The following is a 13345-nucleotide window of genomic DNA, read 5'->3' as shown; positions in this document are numbered from 1 at the left end:
GAGAAGGGCAGTCAATATAGAAGGGGGGAAGGAGAGATAAATAATAGTAAGGGTGTTTTAAAAGCCATAAAGGGTCATATTGTTTTATATTACATATATATATACATATATATATGTATTATGTATACAGTTTAAGAGAAGTTATGCTACTTATGGTGATAATGCTCCCCCAAGAGCCATGGACTATCTAAAACAAAGAAAACAAACTATGATATCAGACCTAAGACCCCCCCATTTCCAGTTATTGGCCAGGGGAGTCCCAAAGACTCACAAAACAGTCTATTGGTGTTGTCCTTGGCTGCCTCCCAGAAACTGAGGGTTAATCCTATTGCTGAAGACACCACACCTTTCAGAAGAATAGGATGAGTTATAACAGACACCTGATTGGTCTAATAAAGAGCTGACTGGCCAATAGCGAGACAAGAGAAAGGATAGGCAGGGTTGGCAGGCAGAAAGAATACCTAAAGGAGAAATGAGAGAAGATCTAGGGGCAAAAGGAGGAGGACTCCAAGGACCAGTCACGCAGCCAACAACAGAGTAAGAAAGAAAGAACAATATACAGAAATAGAGAAAGGTAAAAGCCCAGAGGCAAAAGATAGGATAATTTAAGAAAAGCTGGCTAGAAACACGCCAAGCTAAGGACAGGCATTTATAAATAATAATAAGCCTCCATGTGTGGTTTATTTGGGAGCTGGGTAGTGGGCCCCCAAAAGAGCCAAAGAGTAAAAAACAATCAACAACATGGCAGTAGAAATTCTCCTCTAAGATCCATGACTTCTCTAGGTATAGGTAGTTGGCTACAGTTCACTACCAGGCATGGTTTCTCACCTGTTGAGTGAGCCTTAAGTCCAATTCAAGGAGAATCCATTGATGTCATATTTATCAACTGATAGAAAGAGAAGTTGTTGGTGTGGAGGAGACATACTTGCTTCTTTTTGTTATTGTTAGGGTTTTGTTTTGTTTGTTTTTCCTAGACAAGGTTTGCGTATCCTTAGCTATCCTGAAACTCACTCTGTAGACCAGGCTGGCCTCACACTCACAGAGATTCATCTGCCTCTGCTTCTCAAGTGCTGGGGTTAAAGGTGTGGACCACCACTGCCTGCTGGCATACTTGCTTCTTAGTGAACCCAACCAAAGAGTAAATACCGGCCATTCAGGTTCAACCCTCTTGGCAAGAACAATAGAACTTTGATACAAGGTGGTGTCTTAGTTTCTTTCCTGGTGGCTGTGATAAAATACCCTCGCAAAAGCAACTTAAGGAGAGAGGATCTGTTTTAATTCACAGTTGGAGGTACAGCTCATCATGATGGGGAGGTCCAGGCAGCAGGAGTTGGCCACTTTGTATTCCCAGCCAAGAAGCAGAGAGCAATAAATGCCTTCATGCCACTGCTCAGCCCGCCCCTTTCCTCATGCAATTCAGAGTCTCCTGCCCAGGGTTCACAATCCAGATGAGTCTTACCGTGTCAGTTAATGCAATCAAGATAATTCCTCACACCTGTGCCCAACATCCATCTCTCACGTGATTCTAGATTCTGTCAGGTTAACAATGAACTATCTGGAGTCTACAAAGTAGGTCTTTGGTTAGGCAGCCATTTCTCCAAAACGGCCCCGTATCACCGATGAGGAAGTGAGGAATGCAATGGGCAGCCAGGTTTCCTTGATACATGAGTAGTCAATATCAAGTACTGGTAGCTTTGTTCTCAGGCTAAATATAATCTGTTCAAGCGTGGCAGTCTGATAAAGGGTTTAAACAAACAGCAACGGGGCTGAAGAGAGAGCCCAGAGACTGTGGGTGGTTGCTGCTCTTCCAGAGTGTGTTTGGTTCCCAACACCCATATCAGGCAGCTCACAGCTACCTGTAACTCCATCTCTAAGTGGTCGCATGCACACACACTCGTACATCCACAGACACAGACACAGACACAGACACAGACACAGACACAGACACACACACACACACACACACACACCACGGGTCAATTTTCAAAATTAGAAACTAAGCAAATTTCCCTAACACTTTCTGTCATTGCACTCTGCCTGGGTAGGTCCCTGTCACTCTCCCGTCTCAGCTCATTATTCTTGCCCTGGTGTTTCAGTCCATCTGTACACACTTCTAGCCCCGGCACAACCTCGTGTGCGGGACACCACAGCTGCAGTCTCACACGTTTGATGATTGCACGACCATCCATCTTTCTTGTTGGCCTCTGAGATCCATACATATATGGAAACCACGTTTTTCTTACCGCCTTATTCACATATCTAACACAGGGATAAATTTGCAGTAGGGTCTCTAAACACAAGCATTGACTGAATAAACAAAGATGTTTGTTCATGGTAGAAAAAAGAAGAAAATGTAAATCTAGAGAAAGAAAATGATCCGGACATGGCAGTTCATATCCGTAACCCCAGCACTAGGAGGTTTGAAGCAGGAAGACTGCTGAGAGTCTGAGGCCAGCCTGGGCTACAGAGTGAGGTTCATGTCCAGCTTGGGCTACAGTGTTTGTACTTGTACATAAAAAGAGTGTTTTTACAAACCCTATTTATTTTAGTAATTATTAATAGTTTGTGTTAGTACTTATATTGCTATTATATTATAAATTAATATTACAAATATTCCTGGCCCCAAAACTGAATGACTTGTAACATTTCACTCAAAGGTTTATGAGTTGGTGTCAGCCTGCAGTCACTTCATGACTATCTATTCCTTATATATATATATTTTTTTTTTGCCTAGTCCAATATTTAAAAAAACAGCTACTACTTCAAGCTATTTCAGCTGGAGTCTTACAATCTAAACAGAAGTAGCTGGACAAACACATCCATATCTTCACAGAGAGATCTCTGACATTCACATTTTCTTGGCTGGTATGGTCATAGTAGACAGGGAACAGCTCTATTCTAGAAAGTCTTGGTGCAAATGTGAGAGGATGAAGGAGTCATTATTTTTTTAACTAAGGCAATGTATCACATCCTAACTTTATGCTGCATATGTTTAGTGTGTGTGTGTGTGTGTGTGTGTGTGTGTGTGTGTGTGTGTGTGTGTGTGTAACCAATCATACTGTCCCTGAAGGTAGAATGTTGAAAGTTAGAATTAGGGAGGCTGCCTGCGTATGGGCTCCAGAGCATGCAGGATACTTTATTGATTGCTGCAGTGATTTATAAAAAGAATTGCAAGAAGGTCTTTCAATCTAAATGGTGTTGGAACCAGGTCCCGGCTTTATTTATAGCTCCTCTCAAAACTAAGTGAATTGTGACTCATTAGTAAGTGCAGCAGGGATAACAGAGCTGAGACTTGCCGCCTTCAAATAGCACCGTGCTCAGACCATTCTAGAAAACACACACTATACCCACGAGCGTCTGGTCCCCAGTCAAGTGCAGGGCTGGGGCTTAGCAAGCCTCAGAGATCAGAAGTCCTTTCATCTCTCAGCAGTTTACATCTTCTCCAGAAACCAACAGACCACCCCTCCCACACACATTCCCTTCAAACCAGCTTTATGCGCCTCATGAGTGACAGGCGCTCGATTCTTCTATAGACCGACAATAACCAAGTGTTTGAAAGTCACCCTCTCCCTTTGCTCCATCCCCCTGCAAGCTTTCCGTGTATTCAAATACAATTGATGCCTTAAGCCCTGACTTATTAAATAAGAAGGGGACAGCTTACTGTGATATTTGACTGAAGCCGTGCAGATGTCAGGGTGAAATGTGAGTCAAAAAATCAAGAAGAAAGGATATTTCTAATGCCTCGTGGAGCATTCATATTTGAAAAGGGAAAATGTACTCGTTCAAATATTTATGTGGCTATGGGGCCACTTCTACCAAAGGCAATAAGACTCTAAATGGATTCTCCCATTCTTGACGCTGTCTTTGTATGATTTCTGACATATTCTTCCTGTCTTAAATTTTACGTTGACTAAATGAAGATGAATAGAACATGAGGCACAAGGCTCATGCTAATAACCGTAGGTAAAAAGTAAAGATTTCAAACAAGTAAGAGCCAGCCTTTGTGGTCCAGGATCTCTGTGTAGAAGGGGCGTAGACTGCATATGGGAGAAAGCCTGGGTCTCATCCTTTGCTCTGTAAACAGTTCCATGACGTTCCTTTCCCACGCAGGAGGAACTTGTATTGGGCCATGTAATTTGGTCTTGAGACACTGGCCAGCAAAGATGATTTAAAGTTAGCAGAAGAATCCCAAAGGCAACCAAATTACCTTAGTACGTTGCCTTTACTGGGAAAGCTGCTATCTGCAGCAGCCACCCTCCACCTCTGCAAGCCTGGGGTTTTAGACGACTCTTTCTACACAACCAACACCCCAAATGTGTCAGAGGAACACAGCGACCATCACTGCTCCCTCTAACTTTTTCCTGAGTGACCAGGCAGTGGGCAGCTCTCTATTGGTCACATTTGCAGCTGAGTGTGTTTGCAGTCAAGTGGCAGGCTGTCCCTGGAACACCGGGCCTCCTTCCCCCTCCACTGAGTCTGGGGTCTTCTTCCTACTGGGTCACCCCAGCAATGTAGCCAGACTAATGCCTTGGCAGGATAGGGACTCTGGGATGCAGAATGGAGCGCTTGCCACTACGATAGAATGTCTTCGTCCCCTCAAGGCGTGTATTGAAAGCCAATTCCGATGCGATGATAGTGATGGGGGGGGCCTTTGGGGAAAGATCCCTTCCCTTATGAATCAGCCCCCCACCCACAGCTGGTTTGTCCCCTTCCCTGGTGGGCACACAGCAAGGGGTGCCACCTAAAAGCAAGAAGGCTCTCATTTCAGTTGGCTGGTGCTTTGATCTGTAACTTTTCATCCTCTAGAGCCATGCTGGAGGAATGAGAAGGGACAGGGCAAAAAGGCCCTGGCTGTCCTTATCTAGTCTTTCCAAGGATTTCTTTTTGTCTCTCCCTCATTGATGACTGCATACATATATAGAGCATAATTTAATTGCACCGCCCCCAGTACCCTACCTTATGCTCTTCTCACACCAAAGCACCTAGTTAAAGTGCTTCTCCTACTGCTGTGATAAAACACCAATCAAAACCAGCATGGGAGGAAAGGGTTCCTTCCATCTTGCAGGTTGCATATAGTCCATCATCGAAGGGCGTCAGGGCAGGGACTTGAACCTAACGCAAGTACCCAGAAGCAGGAACGGAAGCAGAGACCACAGCGGAACGCTGCTCACTGACTTGGTCTGTGTGGATCACTCAGCCTGCTTTCTTTATTCCTTTTGTTTCGTTCCAGACAGGGTTTCTCTGTGAAATAGTCCTGGCTGTCCTGGAACTCACTCTGTAGACCTTGTAGACCAGGCTGGCCTCGAACTCACAGAGATCCGCCTGCGTCTGCCTCCCCAATGCTGAGATTAAAGGAGTGTGCCACCATTGCCTGGCTCAGCCTGCTGTTTTCTACAACCCAGGACCATTTACCAGGGGCTGGCACCACCCACAGTGATCCAGAAAATGTCCCATAGATGTTCCTCTAGGCCAATATGATGGAGGCAATTCCTCAAATGAAGTTCCCTCATCCCAGGGGACTCTAGTTTAAGTTGACAAAATCCAACCAGCACAACCCCTCCCCCATCCACCCAAGTATGGGTGGGGGAGGGGTTGTGGCCAGATAACTTCAGTTGTTGTTGTTGCTTAGGCTTTTTGAGAGGGGGGCTCCCTCCTGCACCCCAGGTGGGCCTCACATTTGCCTCAGTTTTTTGAGCTCTGATAACAGGAATACACCACCTAGCCTGGCTCTGGCCCGCATTGATCCTCCACAGAGAGGGTTTGGGAGGGATTATTTCAGAGTTCACCTTGTCCTGGTCCCTTGTTGCTCAAGCATACTTCTGTTGGTAGTGTTCTCTTTCTTGGTCCTTTGGTGTCTGGACATGGCTGAGCATGTAGCCTTGTCCACTGTTGTCAACACTCCAGCTTTCAGTTCCTTTGCTGCCACTTCTCCTTGGAAAGCAGAATGTGTGCATTACATGTGCATATATTTGCACAACTGCATGTGCATGTGTGTATGCATGCCTATGTACATATGAGTGTGTGTGCATGCGTGCGTGCGTGCATGCATGGGTGTGTGGGGGGGGTCACTGGAGAACAAAATGAAACAAAAAACAGAAATCATCTGAGGGCGAGGTAATATGAAGATCTAGCTGACAGAAAATTCTAGAACTTCTGTCTTTGGAGGTAATGTTTGTTCGATCTATAAGGGAAGAAAGTGAGAGATACTAGGGCACTTCTGTCATTTATTAGCATGCCCCGCTGCTTTCACGGATTGTTGTGAGTGGAGAACATATTGCGAGAGGAAATTCCCATCTCACCACCCTTTTCATCAGGCCTATTAAGCTAATGATTTTATTTTAACAATGGCTTTCCCCACAGCCAGTCTGTCTAGGGTATAGGCTGCCAGACATGGTTACTAAACACCCAGAGACTCAGGCAATTATAGAAAATGCTATTTTTAAGTTCTATTATATAGTTGCCTGGGCAGTGGGCTGCCTAATATCAGCTGCACGGATTCCAGAAACTTCTATTCCACCAGTGTGAGCAAGCCTTGATTCATTCAGGTACCTCTGGGCGCTTGTCCCTAGGACTTAACCAAAGTGGGATGCCAGATGGGGAGTCACTCTACATGGGCGTGAGATATGAGGCAATGAGGTGCTCCTGGTCTGAAGTGTGGCTCTCAGGCCTGAACAAAACAATCAAGGCAGAGGACTGTGAGGGTCAGTTTCAGTTGTCAACTCGACAGTACCTGATATGGCATGGGAAGGGGGTCTAAAGGACAGGTTGACCTGTGAGCCTGTCTGGGGGGGTGGCACCTTTCTTGATTGTCACTTGACGTGGGAAGACCCTTGCATTAGCTACCTTCCTATTGCTGTGATACAATACCGTGAGTTAGACAACTTACAGAGGAAAAAGGTTTAGTTTGGCTTATGGTTCCAGAAGAATAGAGTCCCTGGTGGCAGAGTCAGGAAGTAGAGGGTTCAGGTCTTGAACTGCAGGAAGGAAACACAGAGAGCAAAGCTGGAATGAAACCTCAAAGTCTGCCTCTTGTGACACACTTCCTCCAACAAGGCCACACCTCCTAAACCGAGTCAAACAGTACCAGCTGGGGACCAAGTACTCCAGCACTTGAGACAGTGGGACCCAGCCCACTTTGGGCGACACCATTCCTTAGGCAGCAGGCCCAGGGTCACACGACAGTAGAAGATGCTGAGTTCTAGGCTCACACACCATCATCCTCTCTCTGTGTGCAACCGTGGATGCGACGTGGCCAGCTGTCTCAAGTCCTGCTGCTCTGGCTTTTCGGCAACCGCCGATGATAACTGGAAACTGTGGGCTGCAATGAACCCTCTCTCCTCTATCTAAGCTGTGTTTTTGTTAGGGTTTTGTTACAGCAACAGAAAAGAAACTAGGACAAGGCCCAGGGTTAGCATGGCACTTGACTTCTCCACTAAACACTGTTTGCCATGAGCCAACATGCCCTTACCTGGCCCCCATGACCACAACGACACTAAGTTCAAAGGTTCTATTTGAACCAGGTGAAGGCTGATAGCCTCCCTGGAAATTTCAAAGTAGGTAAGGTTATCCATTGGAGGCATGTCTCCCTTTAGGGGGTCCTTTTTCTCTGGATTTCCCCCCAGCCCCACAGCTTGTTACCATCACACTCCCCACTCACTCAGCCACCTCCAGTGTCCACGCCCTCAAGTGTCACTGCACTCTCCCCTGTTCCTCTTCCAGCCAAGCAAGGCTTTGAGGGTCTATTTCCTCTCTATCCCCATCAACATCTGAATTTCTAACTGCAGTTTCAAACAAAGCCCAGTCTTCCGATCGCCTGCTCTGGCTCCACTTATACACAGGCGATGGGCGATCAAGGAGGTGCCAGAGGCAAAAGTAAAGGGGCACAAATTCAAATGGGGGCAATCTGAATAGAGAAAAGAGAAATGCGCTCCCCAGAACTGGCGCCACCTGGTGGTCACTCCAGGGACTGACTGTGGCTCCAATCAAGAGAATGTTAGCAATTCCCAATTGGAGGGGTCAGATCTGTCCTCGTCAGTCAGAGACCAGCGCTTTACTCAACAGGCCAAGTATCGCTCACATGATCAAGACGTAAACAGAGAGATGTGTTCCTGGAACATATACATACAGAAAAATTCATACAGAATTGGAATTCTTCACTCAAATTGGAACCTTCCAGGCCGCTGAAGGCTGAAGGTGGGGTTTAAGCGCTACAGAAGGCAGACAGCCCCAAGCACAGGTTCACATGTGGACATAAGTCGGCCCTCCCACCCGTCCCGGCTTGCCTCGTGCCCTTCCTGACCTCCGTGGAGAATCTTCCTCCCAGTTGAAATCAGGCAGCCACACTCGGAAGGTCACGTGACTAAACAGGTTGTCATAATCCAAAAAAAGCGAATGCTCTTTTTTTTTTTAAACTTGCATCTATCATCACAGGCAGATTTTAAGGCAGCTTTTGGCAGGTTTAACTGACCAGAAGCCCAAAAGAACATGGATGGCCATTTTTAAAGACAAATTTCTGCTTATCATACCTTGCTCCAAGAGGACTTGAGGTAATTTGCAAAAATAAATGCCACCAAATAGAAATATTGCATGTAAATAACAATCACATATAAGACTAATGTGAACAAGTTGATTTTTTTAAAAAAATAGCTGCTCGGTAGTGGCACATGCCTCTAATCCCAGCACTCAGGAGACAGAGGTGGATCTCTGAGTTCGAGGTCAGCCTGATCTACAGAGTGAGTTCAAAAACAGCCAGTGCTACACACAGAGAAACCCTATCTCAAAAAACCAAAACCAAAAGCTAACAACAGCAAACAGAACAAAACAAGGGAATGTCAGGTATATAGGCTGCGATGGCGGCAACGGGCTATCTCAGTGGATCTCCTCCCACGAATTCTGACATAGTCTGGGCCATGTCATGGACGCTGCCTCTTTTTAAAAGCTGTGCAAGGGAGTTTAGTGGCAGCAAAAGTTGGGAGACACTGGGCTAGCTGAGCCTACTGCCCTTAAAATGAGAACACAAACCTATTTTAGAGCTTCCCGGTCACCAAAGCAAGAAGAGGGGACCTTGTGAGTTTCATGTTAACACTGTCCCTAAGGCAGGAAGGCTTCTCTGCCTGTGAAGTGAGGGGTTTCACTAACACCATGTTTTCACACCACGTGTGCCGATTAGAGGGACCTCACTAATATGCATCTCTCCCATGTTTCCACACCATGTACCAGATCCCTTGTGGGACATAAGCATACACACACTTTGCTTTCTGTGTTGTGGAATGATACTGTATTTGGTTTTCTCTATGTGTGGAATGATACTGTATTTGTCTTTCTCTGGCCACTTTTTTTTTTTTAACTTGCATGTATCATCACACACACAGATTTTAAGTCAACTTTTGGCAGATTTCACTGAGAGAAACCCAGAACATAGATGACCACTTTTTAAGAAAATGATGTTTCTGCTTCTGTCTTCATAAATGGACAGCTGTACTCTTTGCTCGTTTTCATCTTTTCTTCCCGTTTCTACCTTTTTGTAGCCGACATTCCTCAAACAGGAGGAATGTGTGGACTCCAGAGAGGATACAGGGCCATGGCTTTGCCAAGGGCTTACAGATCCCTCCATGAGCTGGAGCTACCGTCATAGTTTTTCTTTGGCAGAGACAAAGCCAACTGGATAAGTCATGACTGCCCTTCCCAAGGGCAAGGTTCTTTGTGTATGTACTCTGAGAATCGACCTTCCAATCAGACAGTAGTCCACTAAACACAGCCAGCCCTCCTGCGTGACCACAGTAGATCACAGCTGAGCAGCACCACCGACATTATTTGGGTCTAGGGGACAGAGTGTGTCCTCCTCTGATACAGTTGCTCCCCACCCCCAGTGTGTCTATAAAACTGCCCCCTTCCCCCCCCACCCCACCCCCGCCCCCGTTCTTGAGTAGAAGGGTGTACTATGGTAGTTACCGGTATGAATCCGGAGGAAGAGTACAGGCACTTTTGAATGTCGCTCCTCAGCCTCGATTCAGCAAAGACCAGGGGCCTGGAACAATCCCAGTGCTGGGTAGCCAGCAACACTGGCTTTGTTTGTTTGGTTGGTTTGTTTCTTTTAATGCAGGATCTCATGAATTCCAGTGTGTAGCTGAGAAACAGTCCTCCCACCCCCAGGAGGGCTGGAGTTAGAGGTATATGTCACCGCATGTTTCCTTGTGGCTTCATGCATGCTGTACCAACCGGGCTATACCCCCACTCCTCACAGAGTCTAACATAGGCCTATCCGGGAAACTCCTGAAGCATCCTGAGCGCAAGGATTGAGGCAGAAAGCTGAGTGAATTTCTTGGCATGTGAGAATGTAAACCCACAACAGGGAACATGCTGTGTCTTTTCATATGGCACAGAGCAGGAAGAGTATGACAACCGGTAAGAGAAGGATATGTGGCCAGGCCAATCCCAGGTGCTGTCCAGAGCAGTGAGCAAGAGAGCAACCAACCACGTGCTTACTGTCCGTCCCCAACCACAACCCTCCCCCACGCCCCTGACAACACACAGTGACCTCCAGGATCTGTCCTGCCCCTCGGCCCTCAGGTGTTCTAGAGAGCACTGCTGGAGCCCGCAGCTGACACTCTGACCCAGTCACAGCTGCCGTACCTTGGGCTGTGCTTGACACATGAAGTCCCCGCGGGTATATTTGCTAAGTGAACGTACATTGAGTGAAGGATGTAGGCATAGTCTAAACACCTTCAGGTTAAATAAAGCACCAGGGTGAGGCCGGGCAGTGGTGGCGCACGCCTTTAATCCCAGCACTGGGGAGGCAGAGGCAGGCAGATCTCTGTGAGTTCGAGGCCAGCCTGGTCTACTGAGTGAGTTACAGGACAGCCTCCAAAGCTACAGAGAAACCCTGTCTCATAAAAACCAAAAAAAAAAAAAAAAAAGCACGGGGTTCTTTGTGTATGTACGGGGGTGAGGCAGGCCCTGCCTGAAGAACTGGCTACTCTGTCGAGGGAGGAGGCTGAGGAGGCTGAGTGGAGAAAGTTCAGTGACTCACCAAGCCAGCCACAGCATCTCTCCCAAACCAGAGGATGCCAGAGGGCAATCCAAGCACAAACTGCCCCAAGGAAAGCCAGACTCTGGGTCTCAGGGCAGCTTGGTAGCCCTTGCCCAGGTCCAGGTCGCTCCCCTACACACGCATCCCTAGATCAAGACGAAGTTGTACAGAACTTGCTGACAGCCTGTTTATAACTGGGAGCGGCTGATATTAACATCCTACCCGATTAGTTAAAGTTCACCCCATGAACACCGATGTAGGAAATCGGAAGGATGTCAGCCTCATCACCCCCCACCTTCTCTCTGCTTTTTCCTTTTTAAAAAAACACACTCAGAAGTGTTTTAATGGCTGTTGAAGGAAATTATTGCTGCAGCAATCAGGGCTCTCTGTGGGAACCGCCTTCAATAGTCCGTGGCCTCCCTCATAAGGCGGGAGGGACATTTGGATATTAAAATGCCACTGAGCTACATTTGCTAGACAGGCAGCCACTAGTCAACTCTTAAGGCAGCAGGGGACAGACCCCAGGTTCTTCCTCACTGATACCTTCCGTAGATGGGCTGAGGCCAGATGGCGGTACTCCGGCAAGGACAACAGTGAAAGAAAAATGAGGAGGCAAAGAGAGTCTGGCACTTGAATGTCACAGACAGTCCCGCTGGCTCCTCCTCCACCCCAGGTGAGAGCAAGCCTCCATGCCTGGCTGCTGGCAGGTCCAATTTCCAGTCAAGGGCTGGCAGGGAGGGAGCCTGTGGCCTTCTAGCTCGCAGATCCGTTCAGAGTCTACAAATCCTTGGTTAAAGAAGAAACAAAGTGTTTGAGAACTGAGCGACTGGGTGGGCTGTACGATCTGGACCCCCTAGTCTGTTCTGTCATCTTCTAAGGGACGGGGCTCTCTCCCTAGTCCTCAGCCTTCTCCGGAGTTTGGCTCCTGAGAGGGGACGCAGGAGGTAGGAGGGTGGGGAGAGAGGGAAGCCAGGATATTCCTTCCCCAGCTCTCTCCCTGTGCGGACTTCAGCAGTATTCCTGTTGGAGGACCCTCTGCCAAGACTCCTGAGTGTGCCCTGGAATCTGCATTCTGGCCACTGTTCCCCGGCTCCACTTGAAGCCTGGGGGGAGTGGCAGCCACTTCCTCTTCAGCTACCCCATCCCAAGCTAGGTTTCGTGTTCTGAGTCCTCACTCCCTACACCTTGGTAAAGGCTGTCCTTTTGTCTGTCTCTGCCAATCACCCAGCTTCCGGGGATCCCTCTTCTCCTGCAAGGCTGTGGCTGGCACACAGGTACAGGCAGCTCTTTCTGGACCTCCAGGACCTCCAGAATGCCTCAGGGCTGTGCTGACAATCCTCCTTTCAGGGATAAATCAACAGGAATCGGTGGATGCACCTATCTGACACAGCTCCATCTCTCCTCTAAGGTTAGGCCTTGACTGCTGCCCCATGTGACCTCTCACGTGGGACTCCCTGGATCCTACCACAATACTCTCTGAGCTCTAGCTGTTTCATTAACTAAAATTTGCCTACCATTCTCATGCATGCGTGCATATGTGCGTGCATCCATGAGTGTGTGTGTGTGTGTGTGTGTGTGTGTGTGTGTGTGTGTGTGTGTGTGTGTAGGCCAAAGGAGGACATCAGATGTCCTGCTCTATTGCTATCTACCTTATCCCACTGAGAATGGATCTTACACTGAGATTGAAGCTTACCACTGTTTCCGCCCGCCCTGGGCTGACTGGCCAGAGAACCTCAGGAAACCTCCTGCTTCCCTGTCCTGTGGCACTGGTACATATAGGCTCACACAGCCACACTTAGCTTTATACAGGGATGTAGGGGATCCGAACTCAGGCCTTCAAGTTTGCGTAACGAGGCCTCTCTTTCCCACTGTCTGTCACTGTTCTTTTGCTCTGAAGAGACACCGTGACCACTACCACAATTATAAAGGAAACATTTCATTGGGCCTCGCATACAGTTTCAGAGGTTCAGTCCATTACCATTATGGCAGGGAGCGTGACAGCGTGCAGGCAGACAAGATGCTAGGAGAAGTAGCTGAGAGTTCTACATCAAGATCGTCAGGCAGCAGGAAGAGAGGACACTGGGTCTGGGCTTGGACATTTGAAACCCCAAAGCCCACCCCAAGTAACACCTATCCTCCAACCAGGCCGCGCCTCCTAACCCCCGTCAAGTCCTGCCACTCTCTAGTGACCGAGCCTTCAAATATATAAGGCTATGGGGGCCATTCCTATTTCAACCACCACACCCACGAAGCCACCTCCCCAGCCCTTTGCTAACACGAGATTTCCGATGTACCCCAGAACACAGATTTACACGG

Source organism: Mesocricetus auratus, unplaced genomic scaffold (genome assembly GCF_017639785.1).
Source record: "Mesocricetus auratus isolate SY011 unplaced genomic scaffold, BCM_Maur_2.0 Super-Scaffold_15014, whole genome shotgun sequence".
NCBI classification, from domain to species: domain Eukaryota; kingdom Metazoa; phylum Chordata; class Mammalia; order Rodentia; family Cricetidae; genus Mesocricetus; species Mesocricetus auratus.
This window is presented reverse-complemented; position numbering follows the sequence as displayed.